This window comes from Dasypus novemcinctus, chromosome 2, assembly GCF_030445035.2.
Source record: "Dasypus novemcinctus isolate mDasNov1 chromosome 2, mDasNov1.1.hap2, whole genome shotgun sequence".
Taxonomy (NCBI): domain Eukaryota; kingdom Metazoa; phylum Chordata; class Mammalia; order Cingulata; family Dasypodidae; genus Dasypus; species Dasypus novemcinctus.
This window is the reverse complement of record NC_080674.1, coordinates 188,820,019-188,847,737: the sequence shown is the minus strand read 5'-3', so window position 1 is coordinate 188,847,737 and position 27,719 is coordinate 188,820,019. Positions and strand designations below refer to the sequence as shown.

The 27,719-nt window shown below is 43.9% G+C and overlaps 1 protein-coding gene across 1 annotated transcript in view; it reads left to right on the top strand.

Annotated features, from left to right (window-relative positions):
* The window catches only part of COL23A1 (collagen type XXIII alpha 1 chain), a 395,557-nt gene that overhangs the window by 68,285 nt on the left and 299,553 nt on the right, over positions 1 to 27,719 (top strand). The window lies entirely within an intron of this gene.

Sequence of the window (27,719 nt, the reverse complement as noted above, 5' to 3'; positions counted from 1 at the left end):
TGAAGTCACAACCCATATTTTAGAGAGAGTTAATCACACAGATTTTAGTTTCAGCCTAAGGCACACGGGTCTTCCACCTGCCCTTTTAAACCTATTCCTATGACTTTATCACTGACTCAGGTGGAGAGGTGTATCCAATTTTATATAATATCAAAGTGGCACAAATATTAAACAACATCAAAACTGTGTGACCAATGATGTAGATGTACCTGTTGATACTATCAAATGTTTTCTTTCTGCACTTGAAGGGGATTAATAATTATTTGATATTCTATATTCTATCCACAGGCCTTGCCCATTAGCTGATTATTCATTCCATGGCAACTTCAGCATAAGCATCTTTCAGTGCATCCTGATATATGGGTCTTTAAAAAAATAAGGCCTTATAAACATGAAAAACATATTTTTAGCTTAGTGAACTCAGATGATACTAGTCAAGGTAAAGTCCCTGCTGGGTTGGGAATCTCCCTAACCCATCCATGACATGCACACATTAACTTGCCCATAATTTGTCTGTCTCTCCTTCTTGGATACATCATGACACGCGGCATATGCATGTCAGAAATGGAAATTTCAACACAACAGTGGGGGGGAAGTCTCTCAGATGAACTCGCCAACCTGTAACCCCAAACGTTAAAGGGCTTATACATCCCCAGAACGTATGACTGCATGCCTTACCATGGCTTGCTGGATTCTGCTGGCCGTGCCTTGGCTGGGGTGGGGGGCGGGCGGGGAGGGCTGAATGGGGGGTGCGCCTGGTCACCGCAGCCCTCCACCCATCCTCTGGAGTCTCTTTCCCAGCTGGGTCGGGGCCCCAGGGCTCACGCCATCTCACAGCCGTGCCTGCCCAGTCAGCGTCTTAGTCTGCCAGGCCGCTGGATAAATACCACACAGTGGGTAAATGGCTTCAACCATACGCCCGTATTGGCTCACAGCTCCGGAGGTAGGAAGTTGACCGTCAAGGCATCAGTGAGGCCGCGCTTCTTCCTGAAGCCGGCGGCGTCCTGGTGCTGGCCTGCGAACACCCTTGGGATTCCGCCCCCTGCGTCGCCGCCTTCCCTCTCCGTCACTGGGCCTTGTCTTTCTTCTGCCTACTTCTTCCGGTTTCTGCCGACTTCCGGCTTCTGGCCCTCTGACTTCCGGCTTCCGGTTTCTTCCAGTTATGAGGCCCAGGGTATTCGGGAATCCCCAATTCAGTGGAATACCCAAAATAACATAATATTTTTGGAATACCAAAAATAACATCTTCAATTACAGAGGGTTTCACACCCCAGGAACCAGTGTTAAGATAGGAATGTGTCTTTGTTTGGGTCGGTAGTTCCCTCTCCCGCAGCTGATGAGCGCCTTCCACAGGCTGAAGGCAGGCGAGCCCACCGCAGGCCCTGCCCGGCGGCCGCGCGTCACCGCGCAGAGCCCGGCCCTGCACGCAGCCAGGGGTGCTTCAGCTTCCATCAAGTCCAATATAATGACTCAGCATCGGGCCAAGAGCGAGGTATGAGGAGACCGCGACAAACAAGGTGGCAGGACTCTGCCCTCTTGGAGCACCTGGGGAGTCGGGGGGAGACTAGGAGGACCCTCCAGTCCCAGCCTGTGGAGTCGAGGTGCTTCCAGAGGAAAGCGAGCCCCGGGTTAAGAAGGGTGATTAGGACTCGGGAAGAGGACAGGAAAAAGTGTTCTTAGCCAGAGAAAGTAGTCCAAGAGAAGGAAGGGCATGGAGCATTCAAGGGAAGTTGAGAGTGTGTGAGGTTGGGGTGGCAGAGTGCAGTGGTGCTTTTAATTGTTTTCATTCTCATGAAAGGACTGAGACTGGAGAGAATGTTAATCAGCGTTTAGATCATTTAGTCCTTTGACACCCTGGTCAGGAGATTTGAATTTATCCTGAAAGGCAGGAAGATCCAGGGGGGTGCTTTAAAGTAAGGAAGTGCACGGAGCACCTTTGCGGTTTAGCTGGGTGGAGGGTGGATTTGAGGAGAGGGGGTTGGGGAGGTGTGTTGGGAGGTTGCTGGGGGGGGAGGTGGGAATGGGGGGGGAATTCTTCCACAGGTGTTGAGGAGTAGAATTCCTTGGAGTTTGGGCTTGATGAGACATGAGAGGGAGGGAGGCAAGGGGCCAGGGACGTCCCTGGGCTACTGTTTTGGGTGACCTGGAGGAGCAGGCGGGGTGGGGGGAAGCGCAGCATCAGGGTGGAGGCCCCAGGCTGCCGCCAGGGATCTGGTTCTGAAGCACAGGAGGAAGAGCCGCGGACGGACGGGGGGAGGTGGTGAGGCTCTCAAGAGGTTGCTGCATCTGAGAGAAGGAGAAGCAAGGAGCCAGTAGAGAGCCAGAGGAACACCCCAAGACACAAGAAACCCCCTTTAAGGGAGAGGCACAGGAGGAGGGACCTGCCAAGGAGGGACAAGACACGTGGGGGGAGGGGGTCCCAGGCTGGGATCACTTGGATCTGGCGACCCCAAACGCTGAAATGTGCCTATGGGATTCTGCCACAAAGAGGTCATTGTAAAACCGGACCGAGCAGGTTGGGGAATGGGTGGGAGGCGTGGAAGTGAGGAAGCCTGGCTGTAAAGAGCAGATGGGGCAGGGCCGCTGTGGGGAGGCACCGCTGGAGGGGGACCGGGTGCCCCGAGAGTTTGCAAGATGGGAGAAGCCTGCAGCGTGCGTGAAATGCCGAGCAGGGCCCTAGAGAGGGAAGGGGGCGCGGTCCCTGAAGAGGCAGGGGGAGGTGTGGGCGGGAGGTTTGATGGGGTGAGGCGGGGAACCTTCCAGCGGCGAGAGAGGGGGCACCCGGGAGGAGACTGGAGCTGAAGGGCCGGAGGAGGAAGCAGGGGAGACAGTTTAAAGTACCCTGGGAGACCTGGCAGACTCTGCCTCCGCCACCCCGCCCCACCCCGAAACCTCTGCACCGGTTCCCCACTCCTGCGGCTCAGCCCCGGAGCGCGCACCACGTGCTCGTGGAGGGCCGGCGAATGCGGCCTCCTGTGACCTTCATGGGGCTTTTTCCCAGCCCCCCCTTTTCTACCCCCCAGGTGGGCCGGCCTTCGAAGGACCCTCATGTGACTGGAAGCTGGGGGGAGGGAGGAGGTGCAGGGCAATGTGCAGAGACCCCTGGAGCTGATGTACCCCGGTGGGCTCCGGGAGGGCCGAGCCTGGCGCCCCCCACCCTGCATCTGCAACGCAGCTGCCTCCGGGAACGTGTGCACAGCACATGGCTCTTGGGTGTCCATTAGAACAGGCAGCAACTTTCTTCTGCCTGGAAGAGTTTTTGCATCAAAGAGAGTGATTTTATTTTCATTGGACCCCGGGGGAGAAAAAAGCTTTAAAAGTTAGAACCTCTGCAAAGAAACACAAACGGGACTTGGCCCCTTGAACTCAGCTTTTTTCCTGATTATTAAGTCAGGCCCTGAACTGCTGAGTCAGTATTTGAATTGACGGCCAGCCTGATGGCGTTCGTTGGTGAGAGTCACTTGTCCCCTTGGAGGAATGGGGGGGGAATGGACCAGTCCCTGGAATGTGGTACTTTTCCTTCCATACATGTCACTTGCAAATATAGATTTTCTTTGCTGGCCCACACACGGGACTTCCCAGAGTTCTCTCTCTTCTTTGTGGAGGGCAACTGGGCGGCTGTGCCAGCTTCTCTTCTGGGCCTGACACAGGATCTGGCATTGAGCATTGAGCGTGGTAATGAATTTGGAATCAGTTGATCCTTGCATGAACTAGAACTAATGAATGGCTAAAGAGGGATCCCAGAATCCTAGATGAAAACCATGGGCTACAGGGTCTGTTTCACACCAGCTCTCACCTCCTTAATCCAAGCCATGTGCCGCCACCCTAAGAATCATCTTTCAAATGAGACTCAATCTTTGAATCACCCTCCCCTTAGAATTTTCAGGGGCTCCCTGCTTCCTTCAGCGTTCAGCCTTGCCAGCCTGCACGCCTCCTGGGGCCTCATTGCCTAGTCTTCATACCAGCCAGAGCGGGCTCCTGCCTGCCCTTCCAAACATGCCCGCCTTCTGCACCTTTATCCCTGGGTGCTTGAGTCTAGAGCCCCCGTACTTCAGACAGTGTGGAGTTGAGGCTGTGAGTTAAGACTGCTGGGGTTTCCTATGATCGTGCAAGCCCACTTCTAGGTATCTACCCCAAATAATTGAAAAACAGGGACTCAAAGTGATACGGGTATACTGATATTCATCGAAGCAGCATTACTTACAAGAGCCAAAGGTGAGAAAAACCCAAGTGTTCATCAACAGACGAATGGAGAAACCAAATGTCATCTATACCGCCAATAGAATATTATTCAGCTGTAAAAAAGGAATAGTAAAGTTTGGATCCATGCTACAACATGGGTGAACCTTGAAGATACCCTATAGAGTGAAGTAAGCCAGACACAAAAGGACAGATACTGTATGATTTCACTTATACAACATACCTAGAAAAAACAAATTCATAGAGACAGAAAGTAGGGGAAAGGTTTCCAGGGGCTGGGGGCGAAGATGGGGAGTTACTGCCCAGTGGATGCAGAGTTTCTCTTTGGGGTGATGAAAAGGTTTTGCTAATGAGTGGTGGAGATGCTAGCACTACACTGGGAATGTAATTAATGTCCCTGAATTGTATACTTGAAAATGGTTCGAATGGGAGATTTTGATTTCTATTTTAAAAAGAAGAAAAATAATAATTTTTTTAAAACTGGCTGGGAGTCTTGCTCTCTCACTTTCCAGCTGTGAGGCCTCAAGCAAGTTCCTTAACCTCTTCAGCTTCAGTTTCGTCATCTGTAAATTGAGCACCAGAGACTCCAGACCTAGTAGGTTGTGATGAGTCACTGCATGTGCGGTATTTAGCACAGAGGTAATCCCTCAACACCTGTTAGGCATTGTTACTATTATTACAATCATCATCACTCCTAGTCGTCCTCCGGGGTCCAGTTTAAGCCCCATCTTGGCCTGAGGCTCTCCTTCCCTTCTGGAATGAGGTCATTTAATTACTCAGTAACATTCTACCTTCTTTCCCTCCATCTGCCCCTCTTGGGCAAGCTTGTTTTCTCCAGCTGGAGCTTAGACCACAGCCTTCTCTGTCCCCCTTTGCCACAGGGTGGGGGTGGAGGGGGCAGGGGTAAGGGACAGTTGGTTATGGTGCAGAGCAAACCCTGACCTCTTAGGTTCAAATCCCAGCTCTGCCCCTTACCAGCTGTGTGACCCTGGATATTTTTATCATCTGCAAAGTGGGCACAGAGTCGATGGAAGTCCGATCAGAATTGTGGTCACAGGTACTCCGTGAGTATATGGAGGGCCGGATGGAAGCACTGAAGCCTGCTCGGAGCTCTGTTTTAGGGGTGGGGTGAGGGGATCTCTTCCGGTGCAGGGAGGATGGCTGCCCCTCCTGCTCTGTCTGCACATGCCTCTCCAGCCTCAAGCAAACTCCTCTGAGTCGAGCTGAGATGCAGGGTGAGGGTTGATACCCGCTCCACCCCCGTGGTTCATTTTAGAACTTGAGCAGGGCCATTGATGTCCCTGGCATATAGCAGCGCATCCTATGGACATTTTTATTTTTTCCTTTTTCCCATGTTCTTTCTGTCCTAGATATCATTCCCCTGCTGGATTAGGTCTTGCTGATTCACCATTTGCACCTGCCCCAGGGTGGATACCCCAGAAATATCAGTATAAGGAAAATTCATGTATGATTTTCTCAAACTGGACAGTATACATATGGTATATCCATAGCTACATATATTGATAGATTCTTCTCGCACCAAACAAGATCACACAATTGCTTAAAAGATCTCAATACTCTATGATCAAATTTTTGTGTGATCAATTATAAAACGTTTAAATATCACTAAGGCAGTATAGATTCCATTGAAAAGTATGTGCTAAAATTATTTAGCCAAGACCCTCCCATTGGGCACTTAGGCTGTTTCCAGTTTTCTGCTTCTAAATAATTCTGCAGTAAATAGCTCTGTGCATCCACATTTTCTCATAAATCTAATTTCCTTATGACATATTCCCAGACGTGGCATTGCTGGGCCAAATGATATACAAGTTTTGATACATATTCTGTTTCTAACCTGCCTTCCAAGAAGGTTTTCATTGATATACATTTCCACTAGGAACATATTACCGTGTCCACATGCATCCAACAATGGGTGGTACCAATTTTTTCTTTTTTCATTAGAGAAATTGCAGGATTACAGAAAGATAATGCAGAAAAGACAGAGTTTCCATGTATACCCCATTTAAAAATAAAATCAATTTTGTTGATACATACTAATAAAGCATACAGTTTATCCAAAGTGTGCAATCAATGGTATTTGGTATAATTGCATAGTTATGTGTTTATCACTTCAAACATTATTAAAGCATTTTCATTATTTCAATAATAATAAAGAAAAAACAAAATTCCTCACCTCTCAGTGTCTCTGTTTCCCCTGCTGTACGTAGCTGCTATTTCTGGCTATTCTTACACAATTATTTATTTGTTTATTAAGCAGCTTTATTGAGATATATTCACAGACCATATGATCTATCCAAAGTGTATTATCAATGTCTTTTCTTAGCTGTTAAAAAGTCCTTTATTGTAAAATTGTAAAATAAATAGAAAAGTAGATTGAAAGAAATTACAAATTTTAAACGAGAGTGCAAGGCCAGGTTAGATGTAATACAATCAATTATAAAAAATAGATATCATAGCAATAAACATTTATAAATATAATCATTCAAATATAATAGAAATTATAATTCTAGTTTTTATATTACAGCTCTAATTATTGGACATAATCTGTAAGAATGAAATTATTGTTTTATTTATTTAATTTCCATTTAGGCTATAATTCTTTGTAGATAATCAAATTCCTGTTTGGGAATTCTTCTCGTCTTATTGAAATGAATTATAGCAGATAATACTTTGCCAACTCAAAGTTTTATGAGGCAGGAAAACTCAAAATCTTGTTTAACAGTATTCATGCTAAATCATTATTGATCCAGATAGATTATTTTAATTAAAGAGTATGAATAAGAAAGGGTTAAAGAATACCTTTGTTACAGCTGATGAGAGAATGTTGTAATTATACTATTAAGTATAGCCCACAGTTTACATTAGCGCTCTCTGTTTGTGTCCTATAGACCTCTGACTTTTTTTGTTGGTTTATTTCATTTTTAAAACAATTTATCAAAATACTTCATTCATGCATGATCATACATAAACGATAATTGTATAATAAAAGTTGTGAATTTACAAAGCATACATAGCATCATATAGGACTCTCATGTCACCCCACGACAAATACCTTACATTGCTGTGAAACATGGTTGGTATCAGTTTTTAAAGTGTTTTGGGTGATTAGTAGGTGATAAGTGGTGTCTAAGACTGACGTACGTTAATTATTACAGTGTTCCAGGCATTTTCAAAATGATCACCCCATTCAATCTCTCCCTGGGAGCAAAGCACCAGTCTCTCTTTTTTTCTTTTCTTTTTTTAAAGATACGTAAATCACACAAAAGCGTCTCTCTATTTTATAGATGGATGAACAGTCTCAGGGAAGAGGTTTTAGGAGCTGGTTCAAAGTGGTGTAAGTGTTGGTGGGAATGTTGGCTGTGTCCATTGTGGGTGCTGATTAGAGAACCCACAGGTCACCAGTGAGGGTGAGTCTGGGGTCCAGGCTGACCTAGAGTTTAACCTGGTCCCCAGGACGTGCTCTTCCTATCGAGATAGGAAGTGATCTGGGACCCCTGTGGATGACGTGATATGGCACTAAGTGAATTGTCCCCAGGTCATCCCCAAGTCTACCTTTGATTGCCTTTTAAAAAGTGGTGCGTGCGTGTATTTAATGAAAACTTGGCCAAATATTTGGAAAAAATTCAAGAACAGAAAATTAGACCCCATCCCACTGCCTGAAAGCATAATTTCTAGTTGATTGTTCCTTCCTTTTTTGGTCTTGTTTTTTTGCATATACTACTTATAATCATAGCACGTATATGTTATTTTACATTCTGCTTTTCTTACCTAATATTCAGCACTTCCTTATGTTTGAATACGGCCTTCCTGATTATTTTCAGTTGCTACATGGTAGTCCATAAACTGGTCGTACTACAGTTCATTGTTTGGCATTTAGATTTTATCCAGGTTCTTGCTTTTATATATGTGACTCTTCATGTGAATGAAATTTTGCCTGTGTTTAATCAAGGTAAAGTTCCAGGAGTGGGTTTTTGGAACAGTCTTTTTGTTCCATGCTGTGTATTGCCAATGTATTTTCAAAGAGTTGTGTGGATTTACATGGTAGTGTGTGAGTCTACCCATTTCAGCACAATCTCTTTAGCTTTGCACGTAGTCATTAAAAAGAAAATATGTGTTCCTTTTTATTTCTCAGGGAACAGAAAATATAGATTTACTTATGCTCTTTTTTAAGACTGCTAATCATAGTCCTTTTCTTTAAGTAGTTGTAGAGACTTAAAGAAGCTGTGCTTAGAACATTTTCTCAGGGTAAGTGATTAAGTATTTGAGTATCTCCTACCAGAAAGAAAGAGAGAGAGGGAGAGAGGAAGGTGAAAAAGAGGAAAAGAAAAGAAAAGAGAGGAAGAAGGAGAAAGAGAGAAAAAGAGAAAGGCAGACAGAAAAAAGAAAAGAAAGGCAGACGAAAGAAAAAGAAAAGAAAGAAAAAGAAGGGAGGGAGGACACAGAGGCATGTAAGTCATGGTCTCTGCTCCCCAAGAATTTTAGATATCTCTAAGAGATTTAAAAGATGTAAAAATGTAAATAGTAATAATAAATTTAAATAGTAAATATATGGTTTAAACAGTGGCTCAAGAAAAAACAGACAAGCTGTTAGTAGACAGAAAATGATTAATCAACTAATTAATGATCAAATAATGGGTGTTTAAGGAGTTCAAAGAATCACATAAGTCAGTAAAAGCCTTATGGAGGGAGTGGGACTGTCATAGGCCTTAAAAACTGGTCTGTGCTTGTGTGGCCAGTGGGGAAAGGTCAGGGTCATTTCCACAGTGGTGCGGAGGTCTGGAAACCCAAGATAGGTGAGATCGGAGTTGGGAGTGGCCTTGAAGATTGTATTAGTCAGGGTTCTCCAGAAAAACAGACCCAACAGGAGATATATATCATAGGAATTGCCTTATGCAACTGTGAGCCTGGCATATCTGTGCACGGCAGGCTACAAAGCTACGTTCTCTGATGAAGGTGACTTTGAAAACTCCTGAAGAAGTGGACTGGCCGAAGGAAAAAGAGAAGTTTATCTTTCTGACTGCTGAAATCCTCAGTTCTGGCTTTTAAAGCCTAAGCTCCCTGCTAAAGGCATTCTCCTTTGCTTATTGTAGATGCAGTCAGCTGTAGATGCAGTCTACTGACTAATGATTTAAATCTGTCTATGAAATACCCTCACTGTAACCATCAGGCCAGAGCTTGCTTGGCCAAACAACAGGACACCATAATATCACATGTGAAATTAACCGTCATAGAGATTATTTAGAGTGGAGCTTCTTAAACTTTATCACCGTGGGAATCTTTCTCATTAAAATGAAGGTTCTGATTCAGTAGGTCTGGTGTGGTGCCTGAGATTCTGCATTTCTTTATTTTTTAACTTTTTATCTTTAAATTTCAAATTTACTGGATACTTGCAAAAATAATATAAACCCTATTCAGAGAACTCCCAATAACCCCCCATCCCAGATACCCAGATCCACCAACTCTAACATTTTGCCATCTTTACCCTATCATTTGATCATCTAGCTACATATTTACCATCTATCTATTCTCTGACCATTTGAGAGTACTGCATACATCATACTCCTTGAATTTTTAATACTTTCATGTATATTTCCTTTGAACAAGGATATTCCCTTATGAAATAACCTTAAGTGAAGTTATCAAGTTCCAGAAATTTAACATTGCTATAAAGCTTACATTCTATAATTCCGTTTTTTCATACCATTTAGTGGAATTCATCACATTCATAGTGTTGCAGTGCCCTCACCACTTTCTATTACTTTAACTTTCCCTTCACCCCAAGCAGTAACCCTACACTCATTTAGCATTAATTCCCCATGGTCCCTGCCCAACACCCCTGGTAACCTGTACTCTACTTTCTGTTGCTATGAGTGCATGTTCTCTGATATTTTCATTGTGGTTACCATAGGGCTTAAATTTAACTCTCTAAATCTTTAACAATCTCATTTCTTTTGACACCAACTTAAAAACTTCAATACCATACATTACCTATGTTCCTATACCCCTCTGTCCACTCACCTTTATGTAGTTCTGGACACTTGTTATATGTTTATATGAGTCCAGAGCCATTGACTTATCATTATATTTAATGCATTTGCCTTTTAGATCCTGTAGAATGTAAAAAGTGGAGTTAAAAACAAAAAATAAATAGTACTGGCATTTATATTTACCCATCTGGATAAATATAAATCTTTACTGGAGATCTGTATTTCTTCATGTGCCTTCAGCCAATTGTCCAGTGTCCTTTCCTTTCAACCTGCAGAACTCTCTTTGCCATTTCTTATAGGGCTCGTCTAGTGATGACAAAGTCCCTCAGCTTTTTGTTTTATCTGGGAATGTCCTAATCTCTCTCTCTCTCTCTCTCTCTCTCTCTCTCTCTCTCTCTCTCTCTCTCTCTCTCAGTACTAGGGCCAGAGACTGAATCCAGGACCTCATCTGTGGAAGCCAGCACTCAACCACTGAGCCACATCAGCTCCCCTGAGTTGGTGCCTTCGCCTGTTTGCTTGTTGTTTGTTTTTTTGGTGTGTGTTTCTAGGAGGCACTGGGACCTCCCATGTGGGAAGCAGGCACTTGACTGCTTGAGCCACATCCACTCCCCTACTTCATCATTTTGAAAGGCAGTTTGCTTGATACAGAATTCCCAGTTAGCTGTTTCTGTTTGTTTTTCTTTTTTTTTTAAAGATTTATTTTTTATTTATTTCTCTCCCCTTTCTCACCTCCCCTGGTTGTCTGCTCTCTGTGTCCATTTGCTGTGTGTTCTTCTGTGACCACTTCTGTCCTTATCAGCGGCACCAGATCTCTGTTTCTTTTTGTCTTGTCATCTTGTGTCAGCTCTCTGTGTGTGCAGCGCCATTCCTGGGCAGGCTGCACTTTCTTTCGTGCTGGGCAGCTCTCCTTACAGGGCGCGCTCCTAGCACGTGGGGCTCCCCTATGCGGGGGACACCCCTGCGTGGCAGGGCACTCCTTGCGCCCATCAGCACTGAGCATGGGCCCACTCCACACGGGTCAAGGAGGCCCAGGGTTTGAACCGTGGACTTCCCATATGGTAGGCAGACACCCTATCCATTGGGCCAAGTCCACTTCCCTGTTTGTTTTTCTTTCAGCATTTTATTTATGTCTTCCCACTGTCTTCTTGACTCCATAGTTTCCAATGAGAAATTGACAGTCTTATTGAGGCGCCCTTGTATGTGACATGTTGCTTCTTTCTGTGGCTTTCAGAATTCTATCTTTGGCATTTGACAGTGTGAGTATAACATAGCATGTTATAGGTATATTTGGGTTGATCCAGTTTGGTGTACATTGAACATCTCCGATGTGTATACTCATGTCTTTAATTAAATTGGGAAGTTTTCAACCATTATTTCTGTTAAAGGTTCTCTCTGCCCCTTTTCTCTTTCTTCTCCTTCTGGGTCTCCCACAATGCAGATGTTGGTATACTTTGTGTCCCACAGGTTCCTCAGGATTTGTTCACTTTTCTTCACTCTTTCGTTCCTCAGACTGGACGATTTCAAAGGTCTTATCTTCAAATTCATTGATTCTTCTTTTGGCCAGCTGTAATCTTCTGTTGAACTCCTCTAGGAACTTATTTTTTTAAATTTTGTTACTATGCTCTTCTGCTCTGTTAGGTTCCTTTGCATAATTTCCATCTCTTCATTGATATTCTCTTTTTATTCATCTGTCGTTTTCCTGATTTCCGTTAGTTCTTTGTCCATGTTTTTCTTTAGGTCTTTGAACATATTTCGGACCTTTTTTTTTTTTGAAGTCTTGTCTGGAATATCCCAGGTACGATCTTCTTCATTGATGAATCTTCTCCTTTGCTTGGGCATCACTTCTGGTTTATTTGCATGCTTTGTAACCTTTTGTTGAAACCCGATCATTTGGATATTTTAATGTCTTATTACTGGTATTTAGACCCTGAGGTATCTGTTCCTTAAGCTTGTATCCAGCTAGTATTATGACAGAGCTTTCCTTGAATGCCAGGAGCTAGCCGAAAAAGAAAAAAAAGAGAGAAAGAGAGAGAGAAGAAGAAGAAAAAAGAAAACACCTTTCCCAATCTGAGATTGTCCTGGGTGAGTGCTTTACTTCAGGGCTTATCCATATAGTGAGTTCGAAGAATAATTCTAGGGCCAAGGTATAGGGGCACCTCTGATTTTTTTCTGCACATACCTCTTGTCTTGGGCATAAGTGGGTAGCCCTAGGAATCCCCCCATTTCATGAATAGGTATGTCCCCTCTTCCCTAGTCAACAGTTTCCTCACAGCCCCAGACAGTGCACTCTATATCCTACAGCCAGCAGCCCCTTGCCCCAGGTAGCATGACATGACTGCTGTCCCATAGTGTCCCATAGGAGAGCTGAGTGAGGGCCTTCTACACACAGGGCAAGTTCTGGGACGGTGAGTCCCTCAGGTCACCGCCAGACAGGCTGGCACAGACACGCCTGTTCCCAGTATGTGCATGAGGCTTACTCTGCTCCCTCTAGAACTGGGACCAGGATCCATGCTGGGGGCAGAGCCAGTGAGGGGATGGAGGATGGGCCAGGTAGGGTGCCATGAGATCCTACCACTTTTGAGTAGTGTTTTTCTTGATTCCGCGCTCGCCCAGCTTACTGCCATCCTTTAACTGTTTCTGGAGCTTTTAGAAAGATGTTTCTGCCAGTTCTTGCTGGTTGTTCAGAGCTTTGCAGGGGGAAAGAGCCCTGAAATGTCTCCCTCTGCCATCTTCTTTGGGTGCTGGCAGCTGAGACCCTGCATTTCTAATAAGCTCCCAGGTGATACTGCAGACTGTCCATTGAAGAGCAGGGCTCTAGACCAATCCTCTCCTACTAAACATGGGGAAACTGAGGCCCAGAGAGGGAAAGGGACTTGTCCAACATCATGGAGCTTGGCAGCAGCTGTGACAGAGTGACAAACTGTTTGAGCTAGAACCTAGGACTTATCTAGGAAATGTTAGGCTATAATGGTGGAACTGTTTGAGAAAGTAAAGAAATTATTGCTGTAGTCGATTCTCAATGCCAGGCACTTTGCGTACTTTGTCTGACTCAGTCCTCACGGCATCCTGCAACGGGTTGAATTATGTCTTCCACAAAGACATGCTCAAGCCCTAACCCTTCATCCTGTGGATGTGAAATCCTAAGTTAAACCATGGACTTTAATTGATAGTACAATTATAAAAAGTGCTATGGTCAGTTGTAACAAACATTCCACACCAAGGCAAGGTGGTGGTGGTGGTGGGGTGGTATATGGGAATCCTATATTTTTCGCATGATTTTTCTGTAAACACAGAACTACTGTAAAGAGGAAAAATAATAAATATATAAAAAAGCCAATCCCAAAAGGTCATATGCTGCATGGTTCCATTTATATAACATTCTCAAAATGACAAAATTATCAACAGGGAGAACATACTAGTGGTTGCTAGGGTTAGGGGATGGAAGAGGGGAGGGTGGGGGTGTAGTAATGAAGGGGTAGCACAGCGGAGGTCTTTCTGTGATGAAATAGTTCCGTGTTTTGAATGCAGTGGTGGCTACATGAGCGCCACATATAATAAAATGATATGGAAGTATATACATACCTTGTACCACGGTCACATTCCTGGTTTTGAAACTGTAGTATTGTTATTTCAGATGTAAGCTGTGTGGGAAACTGGGCGAAGATACTAGAGACCACCCTGTACTATCTGCAGGTTCCTGTGAATCTATAATTAGCAAAGCAGCAAATCTTGATCTCTCAGTCCCACTCCCTCTCCCCCCCACCACCACCATCTCCAAGCCCAAAATGCACAGCCTGGCCCCTTTTATCCCACTCATTATCAGCTATTAAATGGTTTGTTTCAATCCAGGCACCCAGCAAAGCCTCATTTGCAGATTTGCTATGGAAAAGTGGCATTGAGCTTAAAAGAGAGGACCGTGAAAAGAGAGCGTTCAGGAGCCCGCGAGGCTTTGAAAACCAAAGCGTCGTGTGAGGGCCAAGACTGCGGAAGCCCCAGGGTAAAATGCCGATGGTGGTTATGGCTGCACTGGGCGTGTGAGAGAAGGTGCCTGAGGGCCTTTGCTTGGTGGCGATAGCGGGTGCTGTGGCTTGAAGAGCTGGTGGGGAAGGATTCTCAGCTTGCACCTGGAATCTGAGCCTCTGACACCACCACAAACGAATTTGCATGTTCCTATCTGATTTTTTTTTTTTAGGATTTATTTATTCCTCTCCCCTTCCCTCCCCCCCCCACCCTGGTTGTCTGTTCTTTGTGTCTATTTGCTGCGTCTTCTTCTTTTGTCTGCTTCTGTTGTTGTCAGTGGCATGGGAATCTGTGTCTCTTTTTGTTGCGTCATCTTGTTGTTTTTTTAGTTCTCCGTGTGTGCGGCGCCATTCCTGGGCAGGCTGCACTTTCTTTCGCTCTGGGCAGCTCTCCTTACAGGGCGCACTCCTTGCGCATGGGGCTCCCCTATGCGGTGACACCCCTGTGTGGCAGGGCCCTCCTTGCGCGCATCGGCACTGCACATGGGCCAGCTCCACACGGGTCAAGGAGGCCCGGGGTTTGAACCGCAGACCTCCCATGTGGTAGACGGATGCCCTAACCACTGGGCCAAGTCCACTGCCCCTATCTGATCGTGATATCACCTTGGCTGATGCTTGTCCAGGTGAGAGCTCACTACACCCTCCCCAGAATCCAGAGTCCAAGCATCCAGGTAAGAAGCTGGGTGTTGCTTTAGGCAAGGGGCCTCAGTACCACAGGTCCTACTTTAACTAAAGGTATAAAAGAGGCTGAAGGGAGCCAGTGTAGCTCCATGGTTGAGCACCTGCTTCCCATGTATGAGGTCTGGGTTTCAATCCTGGGTACCTCCTTAATAAAAAAGCAGGGGGCTGAGCTGCTGTATTTCCTCAGGGTCCCCCCGCCCCACATGCTTCACCCTCTTCTGGAATGTCTTTCCTTTCCTCTCCTTGGAAACCAAGTCTCAGGACCTCAAGACCCCTCTGTCTTGTCTCCATCACACTGATAAACGTGAAAGACCCAGTTCAAAATGGCGTCCTCAGAAAAGGGATTCTTTTTTTCAGCTCACCTAACTGAAAGTCCCTTGGGCCCAAGGGAACCTACCCATCTCCATCCCTTAGCTCTGATCTCTCCATGCCTTCCCTTGCCATGTGGTTGCCCCCGGGAGCTTCAGGCTTATGTCCAATGAGATTAGCTTCCCTGGGGAAAAGGAGAGAGCCTCTTTTCTGATTGTCCCGACATGAGTTCCAGGACTGACTCTCATTGGTGGCAGCAGGTGATGTTTCCACCCGTCAGCTAATCATTGAGAGCCCGTGTTATGGATTGGCCACTAAGACATGGTCAAGTCCTAACCTCTGGGCCCATGGATGTGGGATCAATTTGTAAATAGGATCTGTGAAGATCTTATTAAGATGAAGCCAATGAATTAGGGTGGACCTTAATCCAAAATAACTGGAGTCCTTATAGACAGAGGAAATGTGAACACAGTAGCAGCAGCAGTAGGAGACAAGTAGACCGCCGGCCATGTGATGGAGGCAGATTTGAGTTACAGATTGCCGGCAAGCTCCCACCAGAGCCCGACAGACTTCAGAGGAAGCCTGATCCTGCCGACACCTTGAGGTTGTACTTCTAGCCTTCAAAACTGCGAGATGATAAATTCCTGTGGTTTAAGCCAAGTAGTCTGTGGTGCTTTTTATAGCAGTCATGGCAAACTAAGACACCCTAAGAACCAGGTCTTAGTCAGGGGCCCATCCGGTGAACGGGGGCGGGGTGTACAGCCACGGCCGTATCCCGTGGGTTGAAAATAGGAAATTGAGAAGTGGTTTCCATAAGGAGAGGGAATGGCTACTGGGTTGGGGTGGGAGTTTGAAATTGTATGGACCCCAGAAAAGCATGTTCTTAAAGTTAATCCAGAACAGCATGTTCTCCATTCCTGTGGGCATAGACTCATTGCATATAGGACCTTTTGATGAGGCTATTTCAGTTAGGGTGTGGCCCACCTCATTCAGGGTGTGTTTGCATCTTCTTACTGGAGTCCTTCATAAATGGGAGGAGTACACAGAGAAAAAGAAAGCCACTGAAGCAAGAAGCTGAAAGCAATGAAACCTGGAAAAGAAGGGCAACACCAGCAGGTCCCACCGTGTGCCTTGGCATGTGGCCAAGGAGCTGAGGATCATGGGCAGCTGGTCTTTGGGAAGAAAGCATCGCCTTGCTGATGCCTAGATTTGGACATTTTCGTGGCCTCAAAACTGTAAGCTTGTAAGCTAATAAATTCCCCTTGTTAAAGCAAAAACATGTCATGGCAGCTCCTTTGAGCAGCCTAGGGAAAGAAAACAATGGGTAAATCAAGAAACTTGCCCTATAACCTGTCCGTTTCTCCATGAGGGGGGATGAGTACTTCCTGTGTCCTTGGACAGTATTTGTTGTTCCTCTACCCCTAACAGCTCTTTTTTTAATTTTTTTTTAAAAAGATTTATTTATTTATTTCTCTCTGCTCCCCCTTCCCCCCACCCAGTTGTCTGTTCTCTGTGTCTATTTGCTGCGTCTTCTTTGTCTGCTTCTGTTGTTGACAGCAACATGGGAATCTGTGTCTTTTTTGTTGCGTCATCTTGCTGCGTCAGCTCTCCGTGTGGGCGGCACCCTTCCTGGGCAGGCTGCTCCCTCCTTCGCGCTGGACGGCTCTCCTTACGGGGCGCACTCCTTGTGTGTGGGGCTCCCCTACGAGGGGGACACCCCTGCGCAGCACGGCCCTCCTTGTACACATCAGCACTGCACATGGGCCAGCTCCACATGGGTCATGGAGGCCCAGGGTTTGAACCGTGGACCTCCCATGTGGTAGACGGACGCCCTAACCACTGGGCCAAGTCCGCCGCCCTGTAACAGCTCTTGATGCCATAAAGCAACTAAAAATTTACACATCTCTCTCTCCTTCCAGAGGGTAAAATTTTAAAGTATTAGGATACAAGTAATTAAAATGTAAAAACAAAAATAAACATTTATTGACTGCCTACTAACATGCCAGCCCCTGGGCGAGGTGTTTTAAAGCATGTGAAATCATTGTGAACTGTGAGCTAGATGCTATTTTTTTAAAGCAGTTTTTTTGAGATATATTCACATACCATACAATCCAACCAAAGTGTACAATCAATAGCTTTTAGTCTAATCATAGAGTTGTGCTTCCCTCACCACAATGAATTTTATAGATACTTAAATTATCCCCTGCTCTATTGACAAGGAGCCTGAGCTTTGGAGCTTTAAGTGAAGCCAAAAGTTTCATGATTAGAGAATGAAGATTCCAACTGGAGCCTTCTCAAAACAATGAAATGAGCATTCTTTATTTTTTCTACAGATTTACTTTATTTCTTTGTCCTCCCCCTCCCTTGTTGTTGTGCTCACTGACTACTCTCTGGGTCTACTCGTTGTGTGCTCTGTGTCTGCCCGTCTTCTCTTTAGGAGGCACCAAGAACCGAACCCAGGACCTCCCATGTGGGAGGTGCCCAATCTCCTGAGCCACCTCTGCTTTATAAAGGAACAACATCAGCGTTCTTTATAAAGGAAAAGATTGGAGTCACCCAAGTGTACAGCCAAAGGGTGCTGCCTTTTATATAGAACAGTTGGAAAATAGGAGTGTGTGTGTGTGTGTGTATTTGCTAAATACATTCTGTAAAATAAACAATGGAAGGATACACCACAGGGGTAGTAGTCAGTCTCTCTGAGTTTATCTTCTTTTATAATTTGGCTCTGGAACCATGTCAATGTTTTACATAACTAAAAAAAAACCACAAAAACAAAACAAAATTAAACCAAGAAGAATTAAAGCAGCATCTTAATACTGAAAACAAACTGAAACAAATGGCCCCATGTATAATGGATGGCACAACTGCACAGAGAATTGTCCAGAGAGACTTTGAAATGGCAATTTGGGCATTCCAAGTGGGACAAAGAGACAAAAAGAACCACAAATAAACTGAAACTGCATTCAGTAGTCTTATTGTTGGTAATAAACTTAGTATTGTTGTTTTGAAACTATTATATATACAAATTTGCATGAGAAACCATAAGCAATTATATTAGCTTTTCTGGGAACCAGGATTTTCTTTGTAAGGGGAGAGGGGCAACTATAAAATCTTGGACATTTAAGTAAAATCTTGTCATCTTTAATGAGAAGTGGAAACAGCAGTATAAAGTTCCTTTCTTTTATTCCTTAAGTAATTGCATTATTATCATTAGGAGCCTCTGCAGACCTGTACTAGGTTGCCTGCTGCAAGTCAGGTCAGACCCTCTTTCCCACATTCCACTGATGCTCCACTTTTCCCCTGGCCTTGGCATTCATTTTTGGGTACGGCATGTTTGAAACTGTGTAGATCCCAGAAAAGAATGTTTTTAAAGTTAATCCATTCCTGTGGGTATGGACCTCTTGTAAGCAGGATCTTTTGGTGAGTAGGATCTTAAGTTGAGATGAGACCCACCTCATTCAGGGTGGGTTGTAATCCTCTTACTGGATTATAAAAAGAATGAAATTCAGACAAGGAGAGAGAAAGCCACAGAGGCAAGAGGCTGGCAGCAACGAAACCTGGAAGAGAAGGGAGAGACCAGCAGATGCCACCATGTGCCTAGCCAAGTGACAGAGTTCAGGATCACGGGCAGGCAGTCTCTAGGAAGAAACTATTGGCTTGATAATGCCTTGATTTGGACATTTTCATGACCCCCACAACTGTCAGCTTATAAGCTAATAAATCCCCATTGTGAAAGCCAATTCATTTCTGGCATATTTTAGCAGCCTGGCAAACTAGAACAGGGGGAATAGGTGATTTCCATGGATTCCACCTCTCCCCGAGTCTGTTTGGAGGATGTGCCCTGGGGTGCTCTGATTTTCTCAATGAAACCTGGTGCAGACCCGAGCTGTTGTTCATGTGTGCTAGAGTGCGGGGCACCCAGGAAGCCAGTGGCCTCGAAGAACTGTCCGTCATTCCATCAGGCTAGAAACTACCCTCGCCAAGGCCTGGAAAATACCTCGCAGGCTGAGCCCTGACTGCTAGGAACAGGATTCAGTCCTGGGGAGTGGCATGATAATTCAGTCCTGGTTACAAAGCAGGCCTTGGCTGACTTTTGATTTCATGTTTGTGCAATCCACGACTTCTTGAGTCCTTCCGCAGATGTGGCTTAGATGTGCCTCTGGGCACCATGCTGAGTAGGTATGTCCCATCAGAAGCAGCATTTGAAGTCCAAAGGCCACAGCAGCCCTGGACTGAGGGTCCGTCTTTACTGCGGGCTGTGTCATCTGTGGGACTCAGCATCAGGACACAGCTTGTCAGGCTTGCTGGCCCCGTGTTGCTCTTCCCTCCATGGGGTCACAGCCCCAGGAGAGGTCCGAGTCCCCATGGACAGGCTCAGCCTGGTGGCAGGTCCCAGTCTTCTCTGTCCCAGTTCCAATGATTAGACGCCTCATCCCTGAGTTTGAGCTCTGCTCTGAACTGCAACACAATCCTCCCAGGCCTCAGTCATTGTTCTCATCATCTGCCAGTCACCTTTGGTCTTAGTTTGCTATGGCAACTGTAACAAATACCACTAAGTTGACTTAAACAATAGGAATTAAATGTCCCACAGTTTTGGAGGCTAGAAGTCCAAAATCAAAAAATGAGCAGGCCATGCTTTCTCTGAAGTGGTGTTTACTTGCCATGACTCCATAGCTCAATCTCGCCTCCATCACATGGCTGTCTGTCTCCATCTCCCTCTGTCTGTCTCTTCCTCATTTCTGCTTCTGTGTCCAAATCTCCTCTGCTTATAAGGAGTCCCATCATATTGGATTAAGGCCAACCCCAATTCAGTTCATCCTCATCTTAGTAGGGTATTTGAAAGTCCTCTTTACAAATGAGCTCACTCACCATAGGATCAGGCTTGTGTTAATCAGAGTTCTCCAGAGAAACAGAACCAACAAGTGACAAGGATAGATAGACTAGTATTAAGAGGTTTTTTTTGTAGGAATCAGCTCACATGACCATGGGAATTGGCAAGTCCAAATTCTATAGGGCAGGAGACAAGTTGGAAACCCAATGAAAGTTAAATTCCATTTCCTAGGAAAAGCAGGCTGGCTGAAAGTAGAGGTAGAAGTTTCTTCATTCTTACTGCTGAAATCATCAGTTTCTTTTAAGGCTTCCATCTAATTGGATGAGACCTGCATCATGAAGTCACTTTCCTTTGTCGATTGTAGATGCAGTCAACTGTAGATGCAATCCAAATGACTGATGATTTAAATCCATCTATAAAATACCCTTATAGTAATCAGGCCAGAGCTTGCTTGACCAAACAAGTGGACACCATAACCGGGACAAGCTGACACATGAAATTAATTATCCCAGGGTTAGGACTTAAACATGTGTTTGTGTGGAGCTTAATTCAATCCAGAACACCTTTGTAAGGAGGTCACCAGATGGTGGCCATCACATATTCATCATGCCTGTTTATTGTTTTCAAATGTGTTGAGCCAACACTTAAAAATCTGTAGATCTCATGTAAATCTCATTATCTCTTAGTAATTCAGAAGATTTGACAACAAAGAGCCAGAAGTCAATGGAGCTAAGAAGCCAGTACAGGCCACCATGTGCATTGCCATGTGACAGAAAAGAAAAAGACCAGGGGTCGCTGGCAGCCAGCCCAGAACATGACAGTCTTCTGGGAGAAAGCATCGCCTTGATGATGCCTTGATTTTGGACTTCAGGCCTCAAAGCCATGAGTCAACGAATTCCCATTGTTTAAAACAACTCACTGTGTGATGTCTGTTTTAGCAGGCAGGAGACTAAAATACCACACAATAGGTTGGCTTAAACAATGGGAATCTATTGCTCTACAGCTTCAGAGGCTGGAAGGCTTGCCTCCTCCCAGGGTCAGTAGTGTTCTGACCAGCTGGCAATCCTTGGGGTTCCTTGGCTTTCCCATCACATAGTGAGGTCCTTTCCTTTCTCTTCCAGGTTCCCAGAGACTTCCTGCTTCCTGCTCCTCTCTCTTTGTAAGGCCTCCAGTAATAGGATTAAGACCCATCCTGACTCAGTTAGCCACACTGTAACAAAAATAACATCTTCAAAAGGTTCTATGATAGTGGGTTCAGATCCACAGGAATGGGAATTGAGATTAAGAGCTTGTTTTTTCTGGGGTATGTAACTCAGTTGACATATTTGGGGTAGACCAGAAGTTCTGGCCTGACTGTCAGTATATTGTCACTGCAGGGTGGGCCATGGGAGCAGGTGGCATATGGGCTCTGAGGAGGATGAGGACAAGCAATGGGTGGGGCCAGTGAGGCCAGGGCTTGACCAGGAGAGTTTTTGGCCTGATTCATGGAGAACAATTGCACCCCCGATGGAAAACAAGGTGCAGGGTCAAGAGGTCTGGATGCAGGCAACATGCAGGGATGTCGGGGGGAGTATGGGACGCGAGGAGGAGCAGCACTGGTCCTGCAGGTATTGGGGCAAAGATCAGAATCTACTGGGACCCGCTGAGGGAAGTTAACACATCGGTGGGAATAAAGTGCCTCAGGGTATATTATATTTCTGCCTTGACCTGTGCTGAGCTGGTTGTGGATCTGGCGTCAACAAATGGGGTAGCGGCAGCACCCTCCAGCCAACTGTGGCCGTCCATTGACTTCTGGCTTCTCCCTGGGACTTTCTCTCCCTGGGTCTGAATTTCATTCTGCTCGTAAAGGACCCCAGGAATGGGATTAAGACCTCTTCTTTTAAATGTTTTATTTAAATAATTTCAAAATTACAGAAAAGTTGCTGAAATAAAAACAGTACAGGCAACATCCATATATCTGTTACCCAAATTCACCTGTTGTTAATATTTACCCCATCTTCTTTATCATTTGATCCCATTCTCTCTCCCTCCACACACGCATACAGGTACAAACGCACAAACGCACACATACATACAGTATTTCAGGGGAACCATTTGAGGCTGTAGCGTTACGTGTGTGGCCTCCTCCCTAAATACTTCGGTGTGTATTTCTTAAGAATATTCTCTAACATATTCAGTCATAGTTCTTGACTTCAGTAAGTTGAACTAATAATGACCTTTATAGCATTTGTCTGCTCTAGTGCAGGATCTAGTCATGTAAAAATATATAAATATTTTTTATCTTAGTATATCTGACTCTTCAGCAATGTTGTTCCAATCTTGACTGGTTTCTCTTTATACCTGGTAACTGTCATTATCCTGAGATGTTTCTTCTTTAACTTGGAGGATGCCTTATCTTCTTTCCTGTGCTACAGCTTCTTTTTTTTTTTTTTTGATCCCATGTTTTATTACTATAAGTAATAGTAGTTTGGTCCCTCATTTTGGTGGAGATCATCTTTCAGTAACTTACTCAGAAATGGTGGGTGGAAAGTAAAATTTTTTGACATTTCTTATATCTAAAATTGTCACTACTTTACTTGAACATTGACCTGATAATTTGACTGGGTACAGAATTCTAGGTTAGAAAGCATGAATGTATCACTCTATTGATATCTTGATTCCAGTGATGTTGAGAAGTTTAAAACTTACATGGTCTTCTCTTTGTCCCCAGTGTTATGAAGGGACTTATTATGCTGGGTATTCAGTGGATCTTTTCAGTTTGGAAACTTATAACCACAGTTCTGGGAAATTTTTGTGAATTATTTTGAGGATGACTTCTTACTCACCCTATTATCTCTTCCTAGAACTCCTGTCATTTGGATGTTGAACTGTCCTCTAATTTTCTTATCTCAACTATTCTATTTTTAATCTCGTTGTGTTTTTACTCTGCTTTCTGGAATGTTGTCTTCATCTGTCTCATAACCTTTTTACTGAGTTTTTGATTCTGCCAAAAACTTTTAATTTCAAAAGGCACTTTTTAAAAATAAACTTTAAAATTTTAAAATAGGTTTGATTTACAGAAAATTGAGAAGGTAGTATAGATCTCTTTATACCCATACCTACTTCCCCCATTATTAATAGATCTCTTTATACCCATACCTACTTCCCCCATTATTAACATCTTACATTAATATGGTACATTTATTACAATTTAATGAACCAATATTGATGCTAATTATATCATTAGCTGAAGTCCCTACTTTCTTTAAATTTCCTTGCTTTTAACTAATGTCCTTTTTCTCTTCCAGGATACCATATTATACTTAGTCATCCTTTTATCTCCTAAGGCTCCTCTTGGCTGAGACAATTTCTCAGACTTTCCCTATTTTTGATGGCTTTGGCAGTTTTGAGGAAGACTGATTGTGGGTTGTTTTTGTTTGTTTTTCTGTGTGTGTGTTTGTGTGTTTTGGGGTTTTTTTTGCAGAATTTCCCTCAGTTTGGATTTATTTGTGTGATGTTTTCCTCTTGTTTGGACTGGGGTTATAGGATTTGGGGAGGCAAACCACAGAGGTGAAGTGCCATTCTCATCAGGTCATGTCAAGGGCATGTGCTATCAGCATGACTTACGGCTGTGGATGTTGACTCTGGTCACCTGGCTGAGGTACTGGATCAGGTTTCTCCACTGTAAAATTACTCTTTTCCTTCTTTCTGTACAAAGAGCTCTTTTTTATTTTCCGATTTTAAAAATAGTATCTTGTTTCTGTTTCATGGATACATTTTTTTCTTATCTCTTTTAGAGTATTGATAATTGTTTGGTGGTTTTTGTTGTTGTTTTTTGCTGTTATTTGTCAAATATATCTTTTTCCATTTTTTTGCTTTTAATGAATTTCCATGTCCTTATGCTTTAGTATGTTTCCTATAAGCAGGACATAGTTAGATTTTTATGAAATCATCCAGTTCATCAATTTGGTTTTTTGTTTTGTTTTGTTTTTTGCTTATGTTGAACTTATATTAGAACTTTTATTAATCTACAGAAGTAGACCCAAATCACAAGTCCACAGATCAGAGAGTTCCCTACCACCCAGGTCAAGAAAAATGAACAGACCAAATCCCACATTCCCCTTGGTGCTCCCTTCACGCATTACCTTCTTTTTTTCTTTCTTTCTTTTTAAATGTTATGTTAAAAAAATGTGAGGTCCCCATATACCCCTCACCCCCCTCACCCCACTCATCAACCTCTTTCATCATCATGGCACATTCATTGCATTTGGTGAATACATTTTGGAGCACTGCACTGCTGCACCACATGGATAGTGGTTTCCATTGTAGTTTACACTCTCCCCCAGTCCACCCAGTGGGCCATGGCAGGACATACAATGTCCAGCATCTGTCCCTGCAGTACCACCCAGGACAACTCCAAGTCCTGAAAATGTGCCCACATCACATCTCTTCTTCCCTCTCCCTACCCTCAGCATCTACTGTGGCCAATTTCTCCACATCAATGCTACAATTCCTTCCATTACTAATCACAATAGTTCCATAGTAGAATATCAGTAAGTCCACCCTAATCCATACTCTATTCCTCTAGCCTGTGGACCCTGAGATGGTTATGTCCACTCCCCCTCTATATCAAGAGGGGGTTTAGATTCCACATGGATGATGAATTCAGTTCTCCTGCTTGCAGTTGTAGGCACTCTTGGCTCCCTGGTGTGGTGGGTGACCTTCTTCACCTCCCTGTTAGCTGGCCAGGGTAAGTCCAATAAACCAGATGGTAGGAGTTGCAAGTCTGCTGAGGCTCAGGGCCTGGCTGTCACTTGGACAGTTCAGAGATTCAGGTCTCCTGAGTATACACCAACCCCAGCACCAACCACAGGGCCGGTAAAAGTAACAGAAGAAGCAAGTGTAGAAAGGTCATATCTGAGTCCAACTCCATCACACTCAGGAACACAAAGTCCAAAGTCAGGCCAACTAACATGGCACCGAACTCCAGAGCCATCTGCCATGACAGTAGAACCTGTGGGTCTCTGTAGTCTACCTACATATGTAGTGATTGTTGATATATTTTAGACTTGATTCTCTGATCTTTTAAAAAGAATTTTGATTATCTCACTTTTCCTAGACTTTTCTAGTTATCCCTTTCTGTTTGGTTTGATTACCTATTTTTGTTGTTTATAGTCTCTTATCTATTCTTTCTACCAATCTGGAGTATCATACTCTACTATTATGTTCCTCATGTTTTCACTGAGGTAAAATTAGCAGATGGTACAATGTACAGACCTTAAGTGTATAGCTTGGTAGTTTTACTGGATATACAACTTTAGGTTGCCATATACAACTTTAGGTTGCCGCTGATTTTTTTTCTCAACACTCTCTAGATATTATTGTACCCTTTTGGGCTTCCAATATTTGTGTTGAGAAGTCTGCTGTCATTTTAATTGCCATTCCTTTAAAGATGAGCTGTCTTCCTTTTCTCTGGATACTTTTAAGACCACTTTGTCCTTGGTATCATGCAGTTTCAGTGTGGATTTCTTTTTATTTCTATTTATTTCCTGTTAGAGTTGTAGAATTTTTTCTTTAATCCTAATGATTCTAGGAAATTCATAGACGTTGTCTTTTTAAATATTGCTTCTCCATTTCCATTTTTTTCTTTTTTGGGTCTCATTCTGTTCTCCATATCTATTAATGTCTCTTCCGTATTTTCCATATCCTGTAGTCCTCTATTGCATTCTTGATAATATCTTTGGATATATGTTCCAGTTCATCAATTCTCACTTAAGCTTTATCTAATCTCTATTTAACCTACCAGTTCAGTGTTTTATTTCAATGTTACACTTTTGACATATGAATACGTTTTTTTCCCTAAACTTCTTATTCATTCCTTATAGTTGCTTCTTCTTTTCTGATCTTTGTGATTCCATCATTTTTTTCTTTAAACAATTTTTGCCTACCTCTTATGTAATTCTGTTTCTGAAATTTCCAGTATGGGAGAGGGGATATATTTGTTGTTTATTATTTCTGTTGATTCTCATTCACAGTGGCTTGTCTTCTTACAGGCTTACCTTTGATTTTAAGCTTATTGCTTATTCATAATCTGTAGGGATATTCCAAATTAGAATTGCTTCTCCCTTTAGATGGCAGCCATGGGGAGTCACAGCCCTTGAGCCACTTCACCTACTCTTAGGAATCTTGACTCAGGAAGGAAATTCCAGGCCAAAGTTTCTTTTGGGGTTCACCCCAAGGCTTTTTGTTCTGATAGCAATAATTCTATTACCATTTACCCGTAGGTCAACTTGGCCTCTCCTGGCTCCTCACTGCTCAGACTGACATGGTTTTCTCCTTTTTATCAAAGGTAGGATCTGGAAGAAACATTTACTTCTTTGAACAGCAGCACTGCCTCAAAGAGTTTTCCCTGTGCAGGAACACCTTTCCAGCTGGGATGCTAAAAGCAGAGTTCTGAGGTGAGATTTTTAAACTCATCAGTCAGGAATCCAAAATGTGATCCTAGGAGTTTAGGAAAAGATGTTCCAGGAGACAAGGATCCTCTCAGAGCAGCTGTTGGTTTGGAAAATCAGGTTGCAAGCTCAGCTGTTTCATAAAACCATTAGTCACCGTGTTCTCTATATAAGATTCCGAATAAGAAATTTCATTTAGAATTTAGTGCCAGTAAAAGCTTTGTCCTCCCAGGGAGATTGGCTCCCTTCCTCTGCCTTATGGCAAATGTTTTGTAATGCATCTATTTCCCTTTTTGCTCAATCTACCAGGAAGCATTGGTCAAAACAGATGCCAAATCATATGGGCAATTTTAGTCCTAATGGCTTCCCCCTCTTTTTTACAGTCATGATTTCTAGTGTGTATGTATATATTAATATATTTATAGCTTATCTCCCTCTATATCTCTTTTTTGGAAAGAGGCAAGTTATCAGTAAATTAAGTTAAAGTTTACATTTACATTCCTTTCCATTATGTTCTTAAAATATCCAAAGGGAAGGAGTAAGCTGAAATGCTTATGCAAATTGACCTGGCCGCAACTTCTGAAGCTTCCCAACCACATCAGGAGTACGTGAGCACAACTTCCCCGAGTATAGAAGGGGCGTTTTTGCCTCTGCTCCCCTTTCTTGTGGGCCGCTGTGTCCAGACTCTCCGGAACTGGACACGCTGCTCACTTCTTCTTGCCTTCCTCCTGAGCCAAGGGTGGCGTGACTGGTTCTGGGACCTCACTGTACTTAAGAGCAAGAACTAAAGCCTTGGCTATACTGAGACTTTTCCCCCAAAGAGTCAGCGTTCTGACGTATACTATGTTTACAGCAGGTGAAAGGGGAATTCTCAGACCCATTTTATAGGTGGCAGAACTGAGGTAGACTGGATGTCATTCAGTTGACTTCTGATGCCCACCCTGTACATCCATGGATTCGTAGATATTGAATATTCCCTTTGAGCAAAGGGAGTGAAAGGAATTGCTTAAGGACGTGGGTTTTGGAGCTAGACTGCTGGGTTCATGTCCCTTCACCTGCTGCAGACTGACTTTGTGACCTTCAGCCACGTTCATTAACCTCTCAGGGCCTCAGTTTCCTCAGCTGTAAAATAGAAAAAGGAGAAGTGTCTACCTCCCTGGCTGAGAGGAAGATTACAGGGTTAAATATGGGAAGAGCATTGCTGGAGGCACTTGTAATCATTATTACTACTACCACATTA